Source organism: Theropithecus gelada, chromosome 13 (genome assembly GCF_003255815.1).
Source record: "Theropithecus gelada isolate Dixy chromosome 13, Tgel_1.0, whole genome shotgun sequence".
Lineage (NCBI taxonomy): Eukaryota > Metazoa > Chordata > Mammalia > Primates > Cercopithecidae > Theropithecus > Theropithecus gelada.
Window position 1 is genome coordinate 86,337,939 of NC_037681.1, and position 22,317 is coordinate 86,360,255.

Genomic DNA, 22,317 nt, shown 5'->3' on the forward strand with positions numbered 1-22,317 from the left:
TTACATTTTCCTGTAACATCTTCCTCACTTTCTAGAATCATTTTCTATTGATTTTACCTTTAGTGGCTTTGGAAGTTGCAGCTATCTGTTTACGGAGAGTTCAGTACCTCGTATAGATTTCCTTGTGTTAGTTTAAATGCTGATAAGATACTTGGCAAATTAATGAAATAAAAATAGCTTTGTCAATAAACAGAAGCGAAACCACTTTCAACATTTGTTCAGTACTCATTGCTTTTCTGGGCCTAGACAAAATTAGTGGGTAGGATTAAAGAATATATTCGTCTTTTATCCCATGTTTGAGTACTTGATCACAGAGGCATGGTTTAATCCAAACATCAATAGCACCTTGTCAATTCCGTCAGAGACAGCTGTCAAAGTGGACTTTGGGTTTGTTAGAGCTTTGTGTTTTATCCTTTTTTAAGGTCATGGAGTATTTTCTTTGATTTTTGATGCTGAAATCTTTCTTAATCTTCTAAACTTGGGAAACATCTGTTAAGATTTAATGGGATGGCTTTTGTCTTAAAATTAGAGCCCATCTTGCAAATCTCTCCACCTCCCTTCTCTTCCCAGCCCCCAATTAGGAAAATGGGGAGTGGGGGCAGAGGAAATGAAGCCCAGGTTCTTCATCGGACGGAAGTTCTCCGGTCAGCGTGTGAGTGTTAGAATGAATCTCAGGCCAGGAATGACGCTTTTGAGGGCTGAATGCTGTAAACCCAGTGTTCAGTTTTATTTTGTTTCCTAGTGACATTAGCAATTTCCCTGTAGCATGTCACTTAGTCTGGGATCTGAGTGGCAGATTTATGGGTCCTATTGAATAATGAAACAAAAATGATGTAAGGAAGAGAAACGGCTGGAAATAGGAATTTTAACCTTTCCCCGTAAACCTCCTTGTTACTGGATTGCATGGTGTCAACAAAATTTAGTAGTTAAAATAGCTGGAGATACAGTAACAGCCTCTAAAAATACATGCCTCCAAATATGTACAGACAGCTGTCATGTCTGTTGACAGAATATATTAGTCATTATCCTCATCAGTAGATACAAAATCATTGCCGTTTTCCTAATGTAGGTGCTTCGTACCACATAATTGCTAGTGATTTTGGAGGTCCTTGGATAAAGTCACCGCCATTGTAATCATGGTGTTTTCATTTAGCTTGATTTTTATATTCTTAACCTGGATGTTAACATCTCAGCCAGAGCTCTTCACAGGGAAGTATTAAAGTATTCCCACTTATTGCTTCAGACACATTCCCACCTACCGTTGGCATGAAAGTCTGCACTAGAAACTTCTGTTCTGAATAAAGAAGGTGATCAAGGCCAGGCATGGTGGTTCAAGCCTGTAATCCCAGCACTTTGGGAGGCTGAGGTGGGTGGATCACCTGAGGTGAGAAGTTCGAAACCAGCCTGACCAATATGATGAAACCCTGTCTCTACTAAAAATACAAAAATTAGCTGGGCTGTGGTGGTGCGTGCCTGTAATCCCAGCTACTGGGGAGGCTGAGGTAGGATAATCACTTGAACCCAGGAGACGGAGGTTGCAGTGAGCCCACTTCAGCCTGGGCAACAGAGGGAGACCCTGTCTCAAAAAAAAAAAAAAAAAAAAAAAAGGTGATCAAGACCTTTCACACCAGAGGTGCCCATATTCCAATCTGAACCTTCTGTAAATGTAGTATTAGAAAAACGTGTCTAATTCCTGAAAACTGGATAAATGCCACCATCTGAGGATTTCTTGCCCCTTTTAAAAGGCAGGAAGGAGCCCCCATTGCACAGCATGTGGGAGGTGGAGCCTGGATAGGGGTTTTGGGATTCAAAGCCAATTCAGTGCCACATTTAGGAGCCAAGCATTTTCTGAGCCTCAAATTTTTAGTGGAAAATAGGAGTGATCATAACTACCTTATAGCATTGTGCAGACATGTCATGAAAGCACTGAAAATGTGCCTGTTATACAATAGATGATTGAAAAACCTTGGCTGATTCATTGCTTTCCTTCCCCTATTCTCTTTGTATTCTTCCCTCCACTGAAGTCTTACCACCCTCCTCTCCCCACCTTCACACAAACATGCATCCTTATCTGTTTTCATTTAAAGGCTTCCAGATTTAGTTACGGTACCAGGTAAATCTGCTACCAGATTTACTTATGAAATGGAAATAGAATGACAACCTCAGCTCCCTCTCCCCAGCTGTTCTCCAATTTGGTAAGATCAAGAATTCTCATTGTTATAAACAAGAATAAAACATTAAAAGTTATGAATACTGTATCAGGCACTGTATGAAGTGTTTATATGTATAATTGCATTTAATCCTCACAGTGACCCTCTGAAATAGGTACAATTCTCATCCACATTTCATAGGGGAAGAAACTGAGGCTCAGAAAGGTTGAGTCGCTTGCCCAAGATCACACAGCTGAGAGTAGTGGAGCCAGGCCTTGACCCAGGCAGCCTGTCCCCAGAAGCAGCAGGAACAGCATGCTCAGAAAGCAAGGCAGCCCCAGGGTCAGGCAGGGGCTGGAGGCCCCTTAGCTGCATCCTTTCCCATGTGGTAGGCAGCGTCTACCACAGACTCAGTCCTCCAGCCCGGGAGGAAGGCCTCCCATGCAGCCGAGGTGGAGCAGGGACCGCCCTTCTGGGAGGGCGTGCTGCTGTTCATAATACGAGAGTGGGGTCCTGTCAAGGGTTGTTGTTTTTCCCCCTCTGCCTCTTCCTCCCACTTCTGACAAGGTTTTCAATTAGCAGCTTGTAGAGGCCCAGCCTGTGGTCCCCATTTCAAGCTATATGCATAACTGAATTCCCCAAGAGGGGATTAAAGGGCAGAGGAAGGTAGGGGGTGGAGGCTGAGGCCCCTTGAACGGGAGGACCGAAATGTGCTGTGGGTATGGGCTGAAAGTAACACCTCGCCTCGTTTAAACTTGAGTGGGGCCAGGGGTCACCTGGGAGGTGACTCTCACAGAGATGAAAGGGGAGATGACTGGCGGCAGGATACGGGGCCCCTGGGCTGGTGGTTGGGCCTCCCTGCCTCGTGTCTGGTTTCTGGTGGGATGGATACAGAAACTGGTGCGGGGAACTGCTCAAGCTTGTTGGTGCTTAGGGGGAAGGAACTTGCTCTCCGTTTTGGGAGGTGAATGAAGCTCCCAGCTTCCTGGTGGCTCTGCCCCGTGGGAGGCCTTGGTTATCTTGAGCCTAGGCTGTGTGTTTAATGCCTGGGCTACTTTGAGCCAGTGCCCTCCTCTCTGTCCAGGGCAGAGAGGACACCACTGTTCTGCAGGTGTTTCTGATGGCTGCTTCCTCTTCACTGCCAGGCTAGGTCTACACTTCATCCGGTAGCCACATTGACTTTCTTTTTATCTTTTGAAAGCAGGATCATTGTTTTAAGGAAGGAAAAAGTCAAGATGCACATGCTTCCCAACACACATAATATGCATTTGCCACCTCCAGCACAGAGCTTGTGAACCACCTGAAAACGAGGGCTTGTCCTGTGGAATGCCAGCAACGTGCTGTGGTCCACGCTGAAAGGAATGTCTCATTGGAACTTACATGGGGCCAACAGTCATCTGAAAAATATGATGGATCAAAGCCAAATGCTGTGTTCTATCATAGAGGGGTAAAGAGGATTTCTAAAAGAGGTTGTGAATGGCCTTTAAATTCCCAGTATGGGGTTAATGTACCTTTCTTGTGATCCCCAGACAGTTTGCTCTTGAAGAGGAATGAGGGCCTGGGATATGTCATTGATGGTCCTGAAAGGGATCTGCGTTTGAGTAGGTCAGAGAAGATGTTCTGAAAGTCCGGAGGCTGGGACACACTGCCTTCTCTACAGGCTCGAGAGGGCTCTAAGGAGCAGTTCGAGATGTGTAATGAGGATCCAGGCTCCGGACCTGTTCTGTGGGGAAAAAAAGTGAGGAAAGTAAGTTTCTGGATAAATCATGGTGATCCTTGAATTTGAAGTTGTCCCCAAAGTTTATCCTCCTCATCAGAGCATATGGTCATAGCTTCTGTTTTTTCTGTATTTTCCTTTTCTTCCCCCGCCTTTTTTCCCTCCCAGCTCACCACCCACCCCCTCTGCAGCCTCCCCCCAACCCCCTAGCAAACACATTCTTTTCCCCAGCCAACTGCTTGTTGAGGGCTGTGTGGGGGAACTAGTTCCCCACAAGACAGAGGAACATGTGAAAACAGGCCCTTGATGAAGCTGGACTCAGGGCCACCCACTGCCAACATTTTCTAGGTGAACAAGAATGAATTACAAACGCAGGCTGGATCTCGGTGCTCGGAGCCAAGCCAGCAAGAATTGCCTGTGTTGAGGACAGCGAGGGGGACACAGAAACACACACACACACACATACACACACACACACACACACACACACACACACACAGAGAGAAACCTGCCTCCCAGGGAAGACTGTGAATCTCAATGGTGTTTCCCTACACATGGTTTCAGCATTTAAAACATCCTGCAAATGAGGCTTTTCCTGTTCTGCACGAGTGGGCTCTCCCCTTCTCCTGCATCTGACATCCCTGCCACCACCCACTGATTGGGCGGAATGATATGATGGGGCATTCATCAGGAGGTTTGGGTGTCCCCGACGAGTAAATCCACTTGCTGGTATGAGTCCCATACATAAAAGGGAAAGTATCACATTTTCCTCTGAATTCTTGAGGAAATTGCTCTCATATACAACACCAACCTTTGGCTGCGCGACAGAGACGGAGTGTCGTTTGCATGCCATTACCAGGCTGTAAAGTCTGGTCAGGGCTGCCTTTTCGGAGTTTCCAATCTTTTGGGATCCTGGGAGGGTCACCCTGCGGGTCAGGTTTGTTTAGTCTGGTCCGTAATGGTGTAAAGTGGCCTTGACTGTTGAGCCTCCCTAAATAATGCCCTATCTGTTTGATACTTCAGCAGTCCCTCGGAGTTGTATATATGTTTCACTTTCTAATATTCGAGGCTGAATTGGATTTCATTGTTAATAGAAGGGAATTGTTTCTAAAAACAACCTCATCTTGCTTTGAAAGTTAGCCAGAGTTCAGAGGGCCCCTGCATTTTAAGGGGTGATCTACGTTTTCTCTGGGAAAATCATAGCACACTTCTGTGTTTTTGTATGTGTGTTACTCACTCTTTGCAGCTTTTTAAAGGGATTCATCTGAACATATGTCACTTTAAAAAGCTTTGTATTAAAGTATAATGTGCATAGATAAGACAGCACATATAATAAGCATACAGTGAGTTTTAACAAACCCAATACATTGTAGCAACTGGCCCCAGATTAAGAAACAGAACATCATCAGCACCCCAAAAGCCCCCTCATGCCTCTCCATGGGAACATACACTATTCTAAATTTCTCTTATTTATAATTTATTCAAGGTTTTCTATATTACACCTTATTCTGTTTTTCTCAATGGTGTAACATTCCCTGAATCATCATATACAAATAAGGGAAAAGAACTTGTCTGATCTGCTGGGTCATAATAAACAGCACCTATCTAGAATCCTTGAATATGGCATTGTAAAGTCCTATGGAGCTTTGTAAATGCATCCATACCTTGCCAAAGTGGGGTTCATTTTTATAGGAATCCTTTTAGATGCTCAGAGCTTGCTTCTTTATCTGTTGTACACAAGAAAAGCCTGGTTTCACAGATGAGTCTAAGTAGCATTGGTCTATCTAGCTCACATCCTAGTTTTGTGAAATACTATCTTTATTTAATTTATTTTATTTTATTTTTTTGAGACAGGGTCTTACTCTGTCACCCAGGCTGGAGTGCAGTGGTGCAATCTTGGCTCACTGCAGGCTCCACCTCCCGGTTTTAAGCAATTCTTATGCCTCAGCTTCCTGAATATCTGGGACTACAGGCGTGCACCACCACGCCTGGCTAATTTTTGTATTTTTAGTGAATTCGGGGTTTGGCCATGTTGGCCAGGCTGGTTTCAAATTCCTGACCTCAAGTGATCTGCCTGCTTTGGCCTCCCAAAGTGCTGGGATTACAGGCATGGGCCACCATGCCCAGCCCTTGTTTTGTGAAATACTATCAAACCCACTTTATGAATGGTAAGTAATTAAGTCCTTCGGGGTAGAGAGAATATTGGTGGAAGAAAGTTATTCGTTGCAAACATTTTTGCTTGGAGGCTTTTAGAAGTAAATAGGTTCTCCTCCCCAATCCCACTATATTTCAAAAGGAATCTTGTTCGAAGCCCTGTAAATGGACTTCTCCCCTCCTTTTTAAAAGTAGTTCAATTTCTTTCTTCCCAAGCTCCTCAGCTCCCAGAGCAGCTTTCATTACGGCAACATAAATAAAAAGTGACATAAAATTATACAGCCCTGTGTAAAGTAGTTTAAGGAAAATGTCTTTTATGGCAGCTTTTATGGTTTCACCAATTAGTTATTAGATTTTCTCCATTTTTAATTCGCTGTCCTGCATGTGTGTTCTGAAAGGTTTCTTCCCCCCTTTCATCTCTTAGTAGTAACAGGGCTGGGGGGCGTTGAGCCCCTGTTTAGCTGACTTTCTTGTTTCATGAAGGCTTGCATGACAGCCTGTTGCTAGATGTGGGCAGAGCAAGTCCCTTGGGAGGGAAGCCAGTGTTGAGCCATTCTGTGAAGTGAGCAGAGTTTCACCCCCCCTTCCTGTATGAACACTCAGTGTCCTGTCTCCCGCTGAGGGTAGCAGCAGGCCGGCTACAGGATCCCATCACAGCAGGTGGACCTTAAGCTGATAAATCCTGAATTTTTAGTAACTTTCCAAACATTCCTGGGGAGTGAGAATAACAGAGATTTACTCCTGCCAAAATTTAATCATGCAGAAAAAGCAAAATTTAGATCAGCATATAGATTATTTTTTAATGTGACCGCTCGACAGCGGAGAACAAGGAAGTTGAATACTCAGCGCAGCCGAGTCTAGACCGCTGCAATTTGATTCATTTAGGGGAATTGTATTAGGCTTTCGCTTTGGCTTGGGCTGGGCTGTATCTGTTGGGAAGTGCATGATGTCATCGTGTCAAGTGTGTCACAGCCAAAGCATTCTGGTATTTATGTTGACTTCAGATCTAGCCCAGAGTACATGGCAGGCTCAATTTATTGCTACTTTAACTTTGTTTAGTCATGGAGAGGCTTTATTTATGTTGGTAAATTTCAAACAGTGGCCAAAAGTAACCGCACAATGAAAAGGCCTGCCAGATTCATCATCGATAAATCACCTTGTTGCTGAGTTTCTTTAATTAAGGAAAAACTCCGTCTGTGGATCCCTGTGGTTGCTGGAAGGAAAGGAGGGTGGGGAGTACTTTGATTAATCCATCTATCAGCCTGGCTTTGGAAAGTGAGTCTCCTGTTTCTGATTGTAGCTGGGCAAAGACCTAAATAAAAATTTATCTTGTCAAAACCTATGGGCTAACTGAAAGCAAATAAAGAAGTTTTATGGCATCCACATAAAGTTAAATAAATAACAAGAAAGTGCAGTACGTCCTACGGACATTTTTCAGTACAGTACGTGGCTCTGTTCTTTGGGGAGAACTCATTAACTTAAAAAAAATTACCTTTAATGGGCCACTCGTTATCGTCATCATCAAATGCTTCGCTTATCTAACGTTCCAGTGTTTAATACCTGATTAAAACCAAAGACAGGGGCTCATGGCTTGGTGCTGTTGGAACTACCCAGGATAGAACGCACGGCAGGTGGGGCTTCTAAAGGGTAAAATATGGACATTGCAGACAGCACTGCAAGTATCACGGGGAGCTTTTAAAATGGATCCCTCTAGAAGTTAACTGACTTTCCTGAGGATGACATAGTGTTGCAGGGGGAGGGCAACAGGGTGATGCTTTTTGTGTCTGAATGAACAAGGGACTTCATCTCTGGTTGAACTTACCTTTCATGTGGGGGCTTCTCTCTGCTAGAAAAAGTCTAGAAAAATATGTTGGGATTAGAAGCCTCTTTTCACCAAATGCAGTTTAAGCAGACTTCTGTCTGGGTTTGGGCTCATGGTGGAGTCCATTTTATTTCTAGGTAAAAAAAAGTCCTTGAATCAGACAAAAGACAGCAGGTAGTGATGGAGAAGGCCAGTTCTCATACTAGCACATACTTCAAAGTATTTGCTTTTCCTTTTTAGGTTATGGAAAGGAGGCTGTCTTGATACCAAGCTTCAGGATCCACCCACAGGAAAAGGTGATTTCTCAAGTGTCGAGTCTTGGCGCACGATGCATTAGGCAATCAGCCCCTGTCTGTTTGATGGAGTTGTACAATAAACATGAGCTTGGGGGAATCAGGAACATTTCGAGAAGCATCTCTGGTGGAATCCTGTTGCTGGAGGCGTCTACTTTGGGATGTGACATTTTTGGGTTGGCTGACTAAGCTATTCCTGGAGGTCAGCTGGTGGTTTTTCAAGGTTTTGGCTTTTTCCTGCATTCTGTCATTGTGCCTTGACTGTTTTAGTGGGGCAGGATTCCCCATGACTGAGGATGGTGGTCGTGGTGATGGTGTGAACAGTAAGACTGTCCTCTGCATCAGGTTAGGAGATGTGGGAATGAGACAGAGATGGAGGGGTAAGCTCTGACTTAATCAACCGGATCAGCTTCACTAAACTGGGTAGGTTTCAAGCATTCCCAGACACTAAGCCTACTCCTTAAATCTGCAATGCAATGTTGGTAATTTTAGCCTTCTGGAAGACCTTTCCTTATGTTAGTGCGACAACAATTTGCTTAAATGTGGGACAATGTAAGGTTCTCTTGGAGTCACCTTAGTTTGCCTTTAGTGCATCAGAAAGGACACTTTGATTTATCCCAGCATGGAGGTCAGAGATTAACAACAGGACAACAAGCATATACTAAACTCTTGCCATGAATGTAGCAAGTCCATAGAATCCTGTCATGGCCTTTGCCCTGAAGAGGCTTCTGATTTTGAAGAAGTAGGATTTATATAACTGTTAGATTGAAAGTGAGGACTCCTGCAGATGCAGTTGTAAAATGTTGTCATCCTTTCCGTCTAAGCCTGGATTGTGGGGTTAGCTCTCCATTCCTTGGGTCAGATCTAGAGAAAGTTCCATCACTTTTCTGGCTACTCCAGGATCTTTTGTTTGCAAAAATGTTCTTAATTCAATATTATCACAGTGGTTTTCAACCCGGCCCATCAGAATTGCCCGGGCAGCTCTTAAAAAATATTGATGCCCAGGCTACTCCCAAGACTAGTGAAATAAGAATCTTCGGTGATGAAAAAAAAAAAAAAAAAGAATCTTCGAGGATGAAGCCCAGACATCAGTATTTTTTTTTTTTTTTTTTTTGAGATGGAGTCTTGCTCTGTCACCCAGGCTGGAGTGCTGTGGCCGGATCTCAGCTCACTGCAAGCTCCGCCTCCTGGGTTTACGCCATTCTCCTGCCTCAGCCTCCTGAGTAGCTGGGACTACAGGTGCCCACCACCTCGCCCGGCTAGTTTTTTGTATTTTTTTAGTAGAGACGGGGTTTCACTGTGTGAGCCAGGATGGTCTCGATCTCCTGATCCGCCCGTCTCGGCCTCCCAAAGTGCTGGGATTACAGGCTTGAGCCACCGTGCCCGGCAGTATTTTTAAACCTTCCCAGGAATTCCAGATGGATAGCCAGGGTTGAGAACCACAGAAATGAAATGTGCAATTCTAGATAAATCATGAAAAATTCCAATTTTATTTAAAATGAAAAGCTCTCCTGGTCTCTTTCTCTGGCCTACAATTCTGAGTTAGGGAGGAAGGCTTGAGAAGCCTTGACTTCTCACCTGACCTTACGAGTGTTTTCCTCCTAGCCAGCTTGCTCACCGATGTTGCTGACTGCTCTGAGGTTGGGGTGGGCGGGAGGGGAGGACAGCTAATGGCTGGGAGAGTCTCATGTGACTGGCATCAGTGCCACCTGACATGGCTTATTCTGGCTGTGGGAGAAGTTTGAAGTTGATTTGCTTTGGGGACAGAAGCAAAAATTTGTGTATTCTTCGGAGATTGCCTTTCCTCTCTGGGAGTCTCTTCTCTGCAGTTTCTTTGGTTTTCCAGTGATCTGACGACTCACACAGGGAGACTCTGCTGTGTCCCAGTGGCCCCCAGGAGGCCATCTTAGACAAAGTCCCTTAAGAGGGTGCCAGGCCAGCTCTCCCTCAGTCATGCAGGCCCTCCTCTCCTCTCTCTGCTTTCAGCCCTGGTACCCACCCTTTCCCTTTAGGCTCATTCATCCAGCGTTCTGGCACCACCCTCCGGTACCCCACAGACTTCAGGGGACCTTGAACAAGCTTGATTTTGTCTCCCAGAAGCTCATTCCACCAGGTTTGAGGTGAGGGGAAATACCACTTTGGCAGAAAACACTAGTTGTCCCCCAATGTTTTTTCCATTTGTTTTCCTACAATGATAGAGTGAGTTTCATCTGCAAACATGGCTTTTCAGAATAAAGACAACATTTCTCAGTTTCCCTAGCAGCTAACCACCATGGGACTAAACTCTGATCAATGGCGTGTGGAGTCCCATTGTCATGGTACTAAATTCTGATCAATGGCATATTGGGTACATGCAGTGTAGGCAACTTCCAGGAAATATCTTCAAAAGGAGATGGCATGGCCTTCTCCTCAACCCGCTTTTCCACTGGATGGAAGGCAGTTGGCTGAGATCTTGCTTGCAGAAGTGGGAGCAGCATGTTGAGGAGGTCGGGCAGTAGGCAGGAAGCAGCCTGGGCCCCTGATGAGTCATACACACACTGACTACTGAAACGTGCATGTGTGAGAGAAAAAAACTTCCATCTTTTAAAACCCACTGTTCATCATTGGTAAAGCCTGAGTCCTGTCCCCTCTCTCTCTCCCCCCACCGGACAGCATGAGCTTCACCACTCGCTTCACCTTCTCCACCAACTACTGGTCCCTGGGCTCTGTCCAGGCACCCAGCTAAGACACCCGGCCCGTCAGCAGCGTGGCCAGCGTCTATGCAGGTGTTGGGGGCTCTGGTTCCCAGATCTCTGTGTCCCCCTCCACCAGTTTCCGGGGTGGCATGGGGTCTGGGGCCCTGGCTGTGGGGATGGCCGGGGGTCTGGCAGGATGGGAGACATCCAGAACAAGAAGGAGACCATGCAAAGCCTGAATAACCGCCTGGCCTCCTACCTAGACAGAGTGAGGAGCCTGGAGACCAAGAATAAGAAGCTGGAGAGCAAAATCTGGGAGCACCTGGAGAAGAAGGGAGACCAGGTCAGAGACTGGCCATGCGCCAGTCTGTGGAGAGCAACATCCATGGGCTCTGCAAGGTCATTGATGACACCAGTGTCACTCGGCTACAGCTGGAGACAGAGATCGAGGCTCTCAAGGAGGAGCTGCTCTTCATGAAGAAGAACCAAGAAGGGGAAATAAAAGGCCTACAAGCCCAGATTGCCAACTCTGGGTTGACTGTGGAGGTAGATGTCCCCAAATCTCAGGACCTCGCCAAGATCATGGCAGACATCCAGGCCCAATATGGTGAGCTGGCTCAGAAGAGCCAAGAGGAGCTGGACAAGTACTGGTCTCAGCAGATTGAGGAGAGCATCACAGTAGTCACCATGCAGTCCACCAAGGTTGGAGCTTCTGAGATGACACTCACGGAGCTGCTTGGAGATCAACCTGGTCTCCATGAGAAATCTGAAGGCCAGCTTGGAGAACGGCCTGAGGAAGGTGGAGGCCTGCTACTCCCTGCAGATGGAGCAGTTCAACAGGATCCTGCTGCACCTGGAGTCAGAGCTGGCACAGACCTGGGCCGGGGCAACAGTGCCACGCCTAGAAGTACGAGGCCCTGCTGAGCATCAAGGTCAAGCTGGAGGCTGTGATTGCCATCTACCACCACCTGCTGGAAGATGGCAAGGACTTCAATCTTGGTGATGCCCTGGACAGTAGCAACTCCATGCAAACCATCCAAAAGACCACCACCTGCTGGATGGTGGATGGCAAAGTGGGGTCTGAGACCAACAACACCAAAGTTCTGAGACATTAAGTCAGCAGAACCAGGGGACCCTTTGGGCAGCAGGAGGCCAATGAAAAGTTCAGAGGTAAAAAAAAAAAAAAAAAGCCAGGCACAGTGGCTGATGCCTGTAATCCCAGCACTTTGGGAGGCTGAGGCGGGTGGATCATGAGGTCAGGGGATTGAGACCATCCTGGCTAACACAGTGAAACCCCGTCTCTACTAAAAATACAAAAAAATTAGGTGGGTGTGGCAGCATAGTGCTCCTGTAGTCCCAGCTACTTGGGAGGCTGAGGCAGGAGAATTGCTTGAACCCGGGAGGCAGAGGTTGCAGTGAGCTGGGATTGCACCACTGCACTCCAACCTGGGCCACAGACCGAGACTCCATCTCAAAACAAACAAACAAACAAACAAACAACCCACAAGCAAATCCACTATTGTTATGGGTTGTCTGACACAACTGAACCTAATACTAAGTAATTCAGAATTTTGTCTTGAAATGGAGTGCTAAGCATTAGCTTGGGAAGGTGATAGGCTGCAGAAACATAGATGTTGCAGAATAGGAAGAAGGTCATCCCCATTAGATGGTAGCAAAAAACATTGGGTAAAATTGCATCTGCTACACCTCAAAAGGCAGACCATGTGTTAGTGAAAATGGTAGAAAAAGCCCAGAATATTGGTGGTCAGGCAGCTTTTTGCTGCTTTTAGCAAAGTCCTACAGGAGAGAGTTGAATTCAGCTGAGAGCTAGTCTACAAGTGGATGTGGAAGGAAATGTCACTTTGCTAAGGGAGGCACTCTGGGATGCAGCCTGCACTCTAACTTGACTGGGAGTCTAGCAATTTGGAGGTGTTTGAAGTGTTAATTAAGCTGACTGTGTCTGTACCCCAACTTGAACCTGCCCCAAGAGGTGGCTGCAAAATGACAGCCTCGCTAACATGTAGCACTGTGGCCCCAAACCCTCTTCAAGCAACTTACTTTACGAGTTCTCTGCCATCATGGGAATCAGCTTAGCTGGTTGCAAAAATCAAATCTTACCAAACCTTTTGTTTCAGTAGCTACTATGTTAAGAGAGAGAGACAGGTGTGGCCAAACACTGGCCAGTAAGTAAAAAGCCTGAGACTTTAGGCTTAAAAGCTGTGTCTAGATGACATTGTTATCTGTGGTTTTTCACACATGGAAACAGATAAACTGGAAGCCTACTAAAATTTTGAGGGAATCATATTGGAAACAAAAAAACCTGTGAGCAGCATTCTGTAGAGTAATGCCTGTGTTCCAGAGACTGCATTAGCAGGAAGAGTGTGTGAAAGGAGATTGTGTGTGCCCTCCAAGGCCCATTTCAGATGTGGTCAAGAGGATGATGGATAAAGGAGAAACTTCCAGAAGGAAAAGCCAGGGCCAGTGGACAAGGGAATTATTCTCAGAAAGGAGAGTGAGAAGCTGCCAGAGTGTCCAACCAAGGAAATGACTTCACTATGAAGGGCAGGAGCCTTTGCTATTCCTGCCCAGTGGGTTATGATAATAGTTATGGGTCAGTGACTTCTGGGCATTTCCCCTTCTCCCCATTTCCAAATGGGAGTCTTTAGAAATTGTTGTTATCTTGTTTCTTCTCTATCATTTTAAATTTAGGTATGAGATGGGAAGATAACTCACTATTAGCATATAGATCACCTGACCACTGAGAGTTGCATCTGGGCCTGATGGAGAGGACTGGGCACCAGTCATACACTCTGGATTTAAGCTGAATGCAGTTACTGATTGGGTTATTGCCTTCTTTTATGGAAAGGATGGGTATGTTCTATGTATTTCAAGATGGGTGCACATGGGTATTTTTAGGGTTAAAGAGGTGGATTGTGGGGCTAGGCACAGTGGCTCATATCTGTAATCTCAGAACTTTGGAAGGCCAAGGAGAGAGGATTGCTTGAGTCCAGGAGTTTGAGACCAGCTTGGGCAACATAGTGAGATCCCCTCTCTACAAAAAATTAAAAAATTAGCCGAGCATGGTGATGTGCACCTGTAGTTCCAGCTACTTGGGAGTCTGAGGTGGGAGGATTGTTTGAGTCTGAGAGGTTGAGGCTGAGGTGAGCAATGATTGTGCCACTGCACTTCAGCCTGGGTAACAGAGCGAGATCTTATCTCAAGGAAAACAAAAAAAAAGAGGTGGATTATGGAAGAAACACCTAGTTTCCTCACTGTGTCTTCCGCAGTGATGTAGCCTTAGACTTTTGACTGGGCATAGGGCTTTTCAGAATAAAGATTACATTTCCCAGTCTTCCTTGTAACTAGGGTTAGTTATGTCACTCAGTTCTGGCCAATGGGCTATAAAGACTGTGTGTGTGCTGTGTTCAGGAAGTCTCCTTAAAAGGACTTAGACCTTTCTCCTTTCTTACTGGTGGGAATGTGGATAGATTCACCATATCAGCCTTGAGCCATTACTTTAGTATTTACATGAGAGAGGAATACAGTTCTTTCTTTTAGAAGTCATTTGCTTTGTGTTTTCTTTCACTTGCAGTTGAATCCAATCCTGTAACGGGACGTTAAGACAGAAAGCACACTAATAGGAGAATGAAAACGTCTACTTCCCAGGTTGCTCAATTTCAACATTTTATACCATTAAGGACAATGGTCACAAAACTGTTTCTCAGACCATTTTTTCCCCCATTTTTTAAAAGTTTTATTTTGTTTTTAATTGACACAATAATTGTACATATTTATGGGACACAGTGTGATGTTTTGATACATGTATACATTGTGTAATGATCAAATCAGGAGAATTACCCTATCCATCACCTCAAACATGTCATTTCTTTGTGGTGAGAACATTCAAAATTGTGAGACCTTTTCCTTGGAATTCTTGCATAGATGGTTTGACATCTTGCTTTGGAAAGTGAGGATAGCTGACACCTATTTTCTAGGTGCTCTAGAGGACTCAGAAAGAGTTCCATTTTAACATCCTGTTATAATCATGTATAAAAACTAATAGTTTCAGAAAATGCACACTATAGTTAAATGACAGAGTGTGTTATAGACTACAAATGCTCAAGGAATACAGAGAATGGATAAATTATTGTAGGCTGGATTCATTAGAGAAGTTTCTGAAGTGTGACAGACTTGAAATGGAGGGAATGAAGGTCTGTGATAAAAGACAAGAGAGTGTGCCAGGTAGGTGTGTGTGTAGGGGTGAGGCAGTTCAGACCGCACAAGTAAAAGCACTGAAGTAGGAATGTGCATAGTTCACATGGGGCCCTTTGTTTGGATCTTTATAGTTCTTGGTGAAACTTGATCTCTATCCACTTCCTTAATTTTTCTTTTCCTTTGTCTTCCAGGGTTGATTTATGACTGCAGGATGGTGTCTTGACCACCTACTACCTTTATTGACGGAAAGTAACACCCCTCAAAGAACCTTCCATGTATTTATGGGTGTTTTCAGGAATGGAAGACACCACTGTCTGCTTTTCCCAAATTCATTCTCCCATCCAACCCCAACACCAGTACATGTCCCCAGTCCAGGTATTTCCCTGCTCACAGACCACAGTTTTGTTCGGGAATCAGGCAGCTGCATTGTTAAGGAAGCTTAGACCCCACTCACATAAAGAGAGATCATCTTATTCCTGTAAGCCAAGCAAGGGAATCTTGTTCCCCTGTTCCGTGATTGGTAGAGGAACTTGGCATGTAGTGCAATTCTGGCTCTTGAGTTGCAAGGAGGACTGGAGAAAAAGGGTGCTGCTTCTGGGAAAGTTATCTTTGCCAGGGATACAAGGAAGGGGTGTTCTGTCTTACGTGTTGTGTGACCTTGTGATGCCTAAACCATCCACAGTCATCTGGCCACCATGAAGGGACAGCCTGAGACAAAAGCCAACATGCCTGGGAGGGCAGAGCAGAAAGACAGAAAGTCCCTGGGTCTTTAATGGTGTCGTTGAGAACCACCCAACCCTGAAATTGCTTGACTTCCAGACTCTTTGTTACATGAGAAAATAACCCCTTTTTGTTGCTCAAGCCATTTTAGCTTGGTTCATTTTTATTTGGTGGATATGCCAGAGTGCTGCTCCCTGTTCAGAAACGGCCTCAGTTCTTCTCCCATCAAGGGTGCTATTTGGCAGCTTCTGCTCCTCATACCACCTGGACAGAGGCTACCAGGGCTCCTCCTGCTGGGGAGCCCTTTGCAACCACTGCATTGACCTCAGGGGAAACAGACCCAGCTGTTACTGTTGACACTTCATCATAAGCATGGGATCAGTCTTTCCAGGAATTATCACTTGTAATTCCTGACAATGCAGCAGGGCCTGGGATATAACTTTTAACAAGACTTCACAGAAGGTTTGAGGTTGATAGAGGGGGAGTGCATATGCACAGTAGCTCGCAACTGAGGCATGCATGGCTCAGGCCATCTTCAGAGTGTCTTGGTAGCCCAGCTCCCGGTCTTATTCCTGCTTTGTCTGGGGCAACTTAGCTAACACCTCGCCCCCTGCTCCCTGTATTCTGCTTCTGCCCCCAGAGAGAGTAGAAAGATTTCCCTCACACTAGTCCTTGGGCTGTGCAAAGTGTGGTCAAAGGACTGGCAGTATCAGCATCACCTAGAAAGTTATGAGAAATGCAGAATCATAGGCCCTGTCCTAGACCCACTGAAATATAATCTGTATTTTAATAAGGCTTCTAGGCAATTTGTAAGAACATTAAAGTTTAATAAGTTATTCTAGTCTAAGACTTGCCTCTTGCACCTTCATTTCCTATTCCAGATTTGAACTCTACCTGGGAGGACTGACTATGGGGACTTTTTTTTTTTTTTTCGGGGAAAACTCCACCCTCATAGTGCTTGTGGACTTTTGGGCTCGACAAGACACTGACACAACCCCAACGCCACTACATAGTCTCAAATCCAGGCTGGTCAGTTTAGAAAAATGGTCACTATGTGGCATAAAAAGCCCAATCCAGGTAGGGGTTAAGCCTGTTCCTTTTTTTTTTTTCAATTTTTTTAAAATTATAAAAGTAACATTAAAATATTAACATTTAAGACAAAAGTGAATTTTATATAAGTTGGTATTACCTTCTCATCCTTCTCTACATACATATATATTTAATTTTTACATATTTGATTTAATATTTAATGATTCAATTTTATATTCTACATTTGTCTTCAATATTACACTGAGATAGGCTTCCATTCTGTTATTCTTTTTTTCTTCCCCATAGCCTGTATTTGCTCATTCTTACATCACTGAGATAATTAATGTTAAAAACTTGATTCACATTTTTGCATACCTTTCTCCATCCTCATGCAAATATATGCACACATGTATATGCCATTTTTTTGGGGTCAGTTTCTCTTTTCTTACAAAATAAATTATATTAAGCATTTGTATCAGGTTGGTTTTTTTCCCCCTTAACCATTATGGTAGTCTCTCCAGGTCAGTAGGCACAGAGATAACTCCTAATAGCTGCATAATATTCCTTAGTATGGATGTATTATAACTGATGCAACTCTTTTCTCTTACTAATGAACATTCAGGTTGCTCTGGTCATATGTTTCCTTACACAAAGGGTCTTATGTATTCCATAATTTTGCCTCTAAAGACAGATGCCTACAAGTAATATTGTTGGGTCAAAGGATATATAGGTTACAGTAAGCTAACTGCTGTAACAAATAGACCCTAGAATATATCATCTTTCAAACATAATAAAAGTAAAATAGTCCACATTAGTTCCAGGTACTCAGAGGTCTCTGCTACACATAATCACTCCGGGGTTCAGGCCACAGGAGCTTGCTACCTTTGACAAGTGAATGTAGTGTCATAACTGAGCTAGGACTCAGTTGTCTCCTACAGAAGAATCTGGAAAATGTAGTGTAGGTGTGCCCAGAACAAGAGGAAACAATTTTTTTGAATAGTTAGTTTCTGCTACAAAGGGTCAATGAATATTTAATTTAAATATCTATTACCAAGTTGCTTTTGCAAATGGTGGTAACAGTTTACATTCCCACTAGCAATATGTGAAAGAGTCCGTAATCTGGAATCCTTGCCAGTGCTGGATGGTATCATTCTTTAAATCTTTCCAAATCTATTGGATGAATAATTGTATTGCTTTAATTTGCATTTTCTTGATTATTACTGGTTGTCTTTTCATAAGTTTAACAGTCATCTGGTTAATTCATTTCTTTCCTACCTGTTCTATGTTCCCTTTTGTCTCCTTTCTTGCCTTCTTTTGGATGATGATGATGGTGATGATTGTTATTTTTGAGACAGAGTCTCTGTTCTGTTGCCCAGGCTGGAGTGCAGTGGAATGATCTCAGCTCAGTGAAACCTTGTCTTCTCAGATTTAAGCAATTCTTGTGCCTTGGCCTCCCAAGTAGCTGGAATTACAGGCATGTACCACCCATGCCTTGCTAATTTTTATATTTTTAGTAGAGACGGGGTTTTGCCATGTTGGCCAGGCTGGTCTTGAACTCCTGGCCTCAAGTGATCCACCCACCTCAGTCTCCCAAAGTGCTGGGATTACAGGCGTGAACCACCACACCCAGCCTGGATTATTTTTTATTATTCGATTTTCCCCTCTTTTAGTTTGCTAATCTTACATTTTGTTTTTGTACTCTTTTAGAGGTTATCCTAGAATTTAAACATAGCTCCTAGACTTTTGAAAGTCGAATGTAATGTTACAGGTTGGGTCTCCCAGGAGACAGACTTTGAGGTGTAGTTATTGTTCAGAAGGTTTACTGGGGAAATGTTCTTGGCTTAACACCAATGGAAGGGAAGGAAAGGAAGCAGGTTTGTTAAAGGGAGAAGTTGGGTTTTGCTGCAATTAGAATGAAAGACTAAAGCGCTCTCCAGGGAACCTTGGAAGTGGGGATGGCTTTTCAGCATTGTCTTGAGTTTGGGTGAGGGGCCAGGCTTTTATATCCACACATTAAGCAGTTATTGGATGTAGGCTGCCTCGGGAAGGAGGCATGTCACTGGGCAAGATGGCCCTTTTCAGCTGATGGCAACTCATAAGGAGAGGTGACAGCTGAGGGAATAAGTCCCTAAGTCTTGAAGGGGAGGTCTGACTGGCACGGGTTAGATTACGCTACATGTAAAACAGTACTTTTACCTCCACCCAAGCAATTCAAAGACCTTAGAACACTTTAACTTCATTTGACTTCTGATTTGTATTACTATTGTCATTTATATTTTTTCTGTGTATATTTTAACTCCCTTGACATGATTATTATAGTTTTTACATTATAAATTCTTTTATGTTTACCCACATACCTTTTCTGTGGCTCTTAATTCTTTCTGCATTTCTAAGCTCCATTTGAGATCCTTTTCATCTTCTCAAAGAACCCGCTTTAGAATTTCCTTTGGTACAGATCTACTGGCAATACATTATTTCAATGTTTCTTTATCTTAAAACATCTTTATTTCACTCTTTAGTGATATTTTCACCAGTATAGACTTCCAGGCTGGCAATTATTTCCTTTCCTCTGAAAATGACATTATATTGCCTTGATTCTTGAAGTTTATTTTCTCTGGATGTAGAATTCTTGGTTGATAGCTTTGTATTCCAGCACTTTCAGTGTTTTACCAATGTCTCTGGTATCTTAGTTTCAAGTGAGAAGGTCGTGATATTTTGAATCATTGTTTAGCCGTGCGTTTTGTATTCTTTTCTCTGGTTGTTATCAAGATTTTCTCTTTATCTTTGGTATTCAGCAGTTTGAGTCCGATGATATTGATGTCATTTTATGTGTGTATGTTCTGCTCATGAATCACTGAGTTTTTTGAGTCTGTAAATTTATGTGTGTCACTAAATTTGGAAAAAATTGGAAATTATTTCTTCATTTTTTATGTCCTATTGTCTCTTCTTCTTCTTCTGGGATCCAGTTATATGTATGTTGGACATTTTGATATCGTCCCACAGGTATTCAAAGCTCATATTCTTAGCTAGAATCTGCCTTGTGGTTTTGTGCTTTGGGTGTTAGCCAGAGATTTGGGCTGTTTAAACACATAAATTGTGGTCATTCTTTCTGACTGTATCCTTTCTGAGACTTCCCTCTCCCTTCCAGTGGCTGATTATCGTGAACTCTGTCTTCTGCTTTTTTCAAGCCAGTGCGGTAGAGGTTTGCTGTTGGAGTTCTATCAGAACCACAGTGTACAGCACTGACTTTGGCCTACACTCAGGCAAAATGCTGTAAAAATGGGCAACTCACCCTGTGCTGTTCCTTTTTTCCAAGTGTCTACTTTCTTTCACAATTTACCTGTGTTTGTTCACTTTCCAATGTCATCAGGCTTTTATTTTTTCTAATTTTGTCCAGAGTTTATAGTTGTGATATGTGGGAAATCTGGGTATGGTAGCAGCTACTTTACCATATTGGAAGTGGAAGCTCAGCTGTTCTTTTTTTCAGCAGTTTGCAAGCATCATTCCATTGTCTCCTGGCTTTGTGAAGCATGTTCACTATGTACTGGTTTCAATCTCAAGGAAGGACTCTAAACACTGCACTAGTTGCAATTCACTTGCATGAGTCTGGTAACACAAGAAATTAAGTGAAGCAACTTTTTAACTCATAGATAGGCAGCAGAGGACAATAGAAACCTAGGATTCATGATGAGCTGGTTCCCTAAGGCTCAGGAAATCTGCCCAGGGAGGATGGATTTATCCCACTTTTCACCACAGCTGAGGGTCCCTGAAAATGTGTTCCACTTTGGGTTTTATACCAGAGGAAACTGGACTCACTGTGCTACAGTGTTGCAGGAGATCTTGTTCCAGGAGGGACTGGAACAGAGCCCAGGCTGTTCTGGCTAGTTCTTCCTTATCTCAGGCCATTGCATTCCCAGCATATTCTATAGTTATTCTAGAGAATTGTAAGCGAAAAAAGAAAGTAAGAATTGGTCACTGATGTCATCTGGGGACATGTCCAGCAAGCTTCAGTTATTTCTGTTGGGAATTCAGCTGTCAGTCTTATTGTCACTCTATTAAAGGTAATGTGTCCCTCCACCGCTGTCCCATCTGCTTTTAGGATTTTCTCTTTTTCTTTGACCTTCAAAATTTTACTGTGTTTATTAAGATTTGGATTTCCCACAGCCTGGCTATTTTCTTCTGGCCTATCTTCCATATAACCATTATCTTTTTAACTGCTGCTAAGCCCCACTCTTGAATTTTTAATTCCAATTGTTGTATTTTTCTGTTCTAGCATTTATACTTGATCCTTTTTAAAAAGTTTACAGTTTGATATTTTCCATTTCATCATATAATATCTTGAACAAATTAATCTCAATTACTTTATAATCTGTGAAACTCAAATGTCTTGATTTTGTGTTAGTCTGTTTCTACTGTCTATTCTTTTCTGTTGGTTTTTGGTTATTTGATCTCATCTCCTAGCATGCTTAGACATGCATATAAGAACTGTAGAGCTAATTTGAAGTTACGTATGATGTTACATTTTTCCAGAGGACCTGTTTTGTGTCTGGCATGAAGTTAACCCAGGGACAGATCACCTTGATCAGACCTGGGATTGAGATGATTTGAAGGTAGGCTTCAGATTTTGTGAGGTCGGATTAATTTTTGTTCAACATTATGCCTAGGGTATAGCCAGTGGGAGTCCCAACTGAAAGCATAATGTGGTTACCAGGGCACCTTCTCTTTGGTGATCTCGGAACTCCAATTTTTGCTTCCCTCCCCACCTGAGACTGTCAATGCTCTGTCTAGTCTTTCAGCTGCCACTTTCTGCTCAGGCTTTCAACCTTTTAGCTATTGCTTTGAAACCTGTGAACACCAACAGGGCAAAAGCAGTGATGAATATTGGACTCAATTCTCTGCAGTTTTCTCTCCAGGAATGTGGCTCCTCAGGTCTTCCTCAGCTTGGTAGGTCTCTGAAGCCAACAAATACATTTTAAAAAGTATCTAGTCCGGGTGTTCTAGTTGTTTTCAGTGGGAAGGTAAGCATTTAACAAGCATTGCCACCATTGCCAGAAGTGGAGATCATCAGTTTTTTTGTTTTTTTTTTTTTCTCATGAAGGGGTTTAGTGTCATGAAGGGAATTTTATTTTCTCATGAGGGATTTTTACATGAGAAAAAAAATTTGTTAATTTTCAAAGCTTATTATGAGAACAAAAGAGAATAAAAAGGAGAAGATACAGGATGATTGTTCCTCGGTATCCTTGGGCAATTGGTCCCAGGATCCCTGCAGATACCAAAATCTGTATGTGCTTAACTCCCCAACATAAAATGGCATAGTATTTGCATGTAGCCTATGTACAAACATCTTCCTGTTTACTTTAAATCATCTCTAGGTTATTTAGAATACCTAGTACAATGTAAATGCTGTATATATAGCTATTATACTATATTATTTTACAGTTTATATTTTAAACAATTATTTTTCTTGAATTTTTTTTGAGCCTTGATTGGTTGAATGCACAGATGCAGAACTCATGAATATGGAGGGCTGACTGTATACCTT

General features: G+C 43.4%; 1 pseudogene; it reads left to right on the plus strand.

The window, feature by feature from the left end:
- Positions 1 to 585: 585 nt before the first annotated feature.
- On the plus strand, positions 586 to 11,926 carry LOC112604504 (annotated as a pseudogene).
- Positions 11,927 to 22,317: the final 10,391 nt, after the last annotated feature.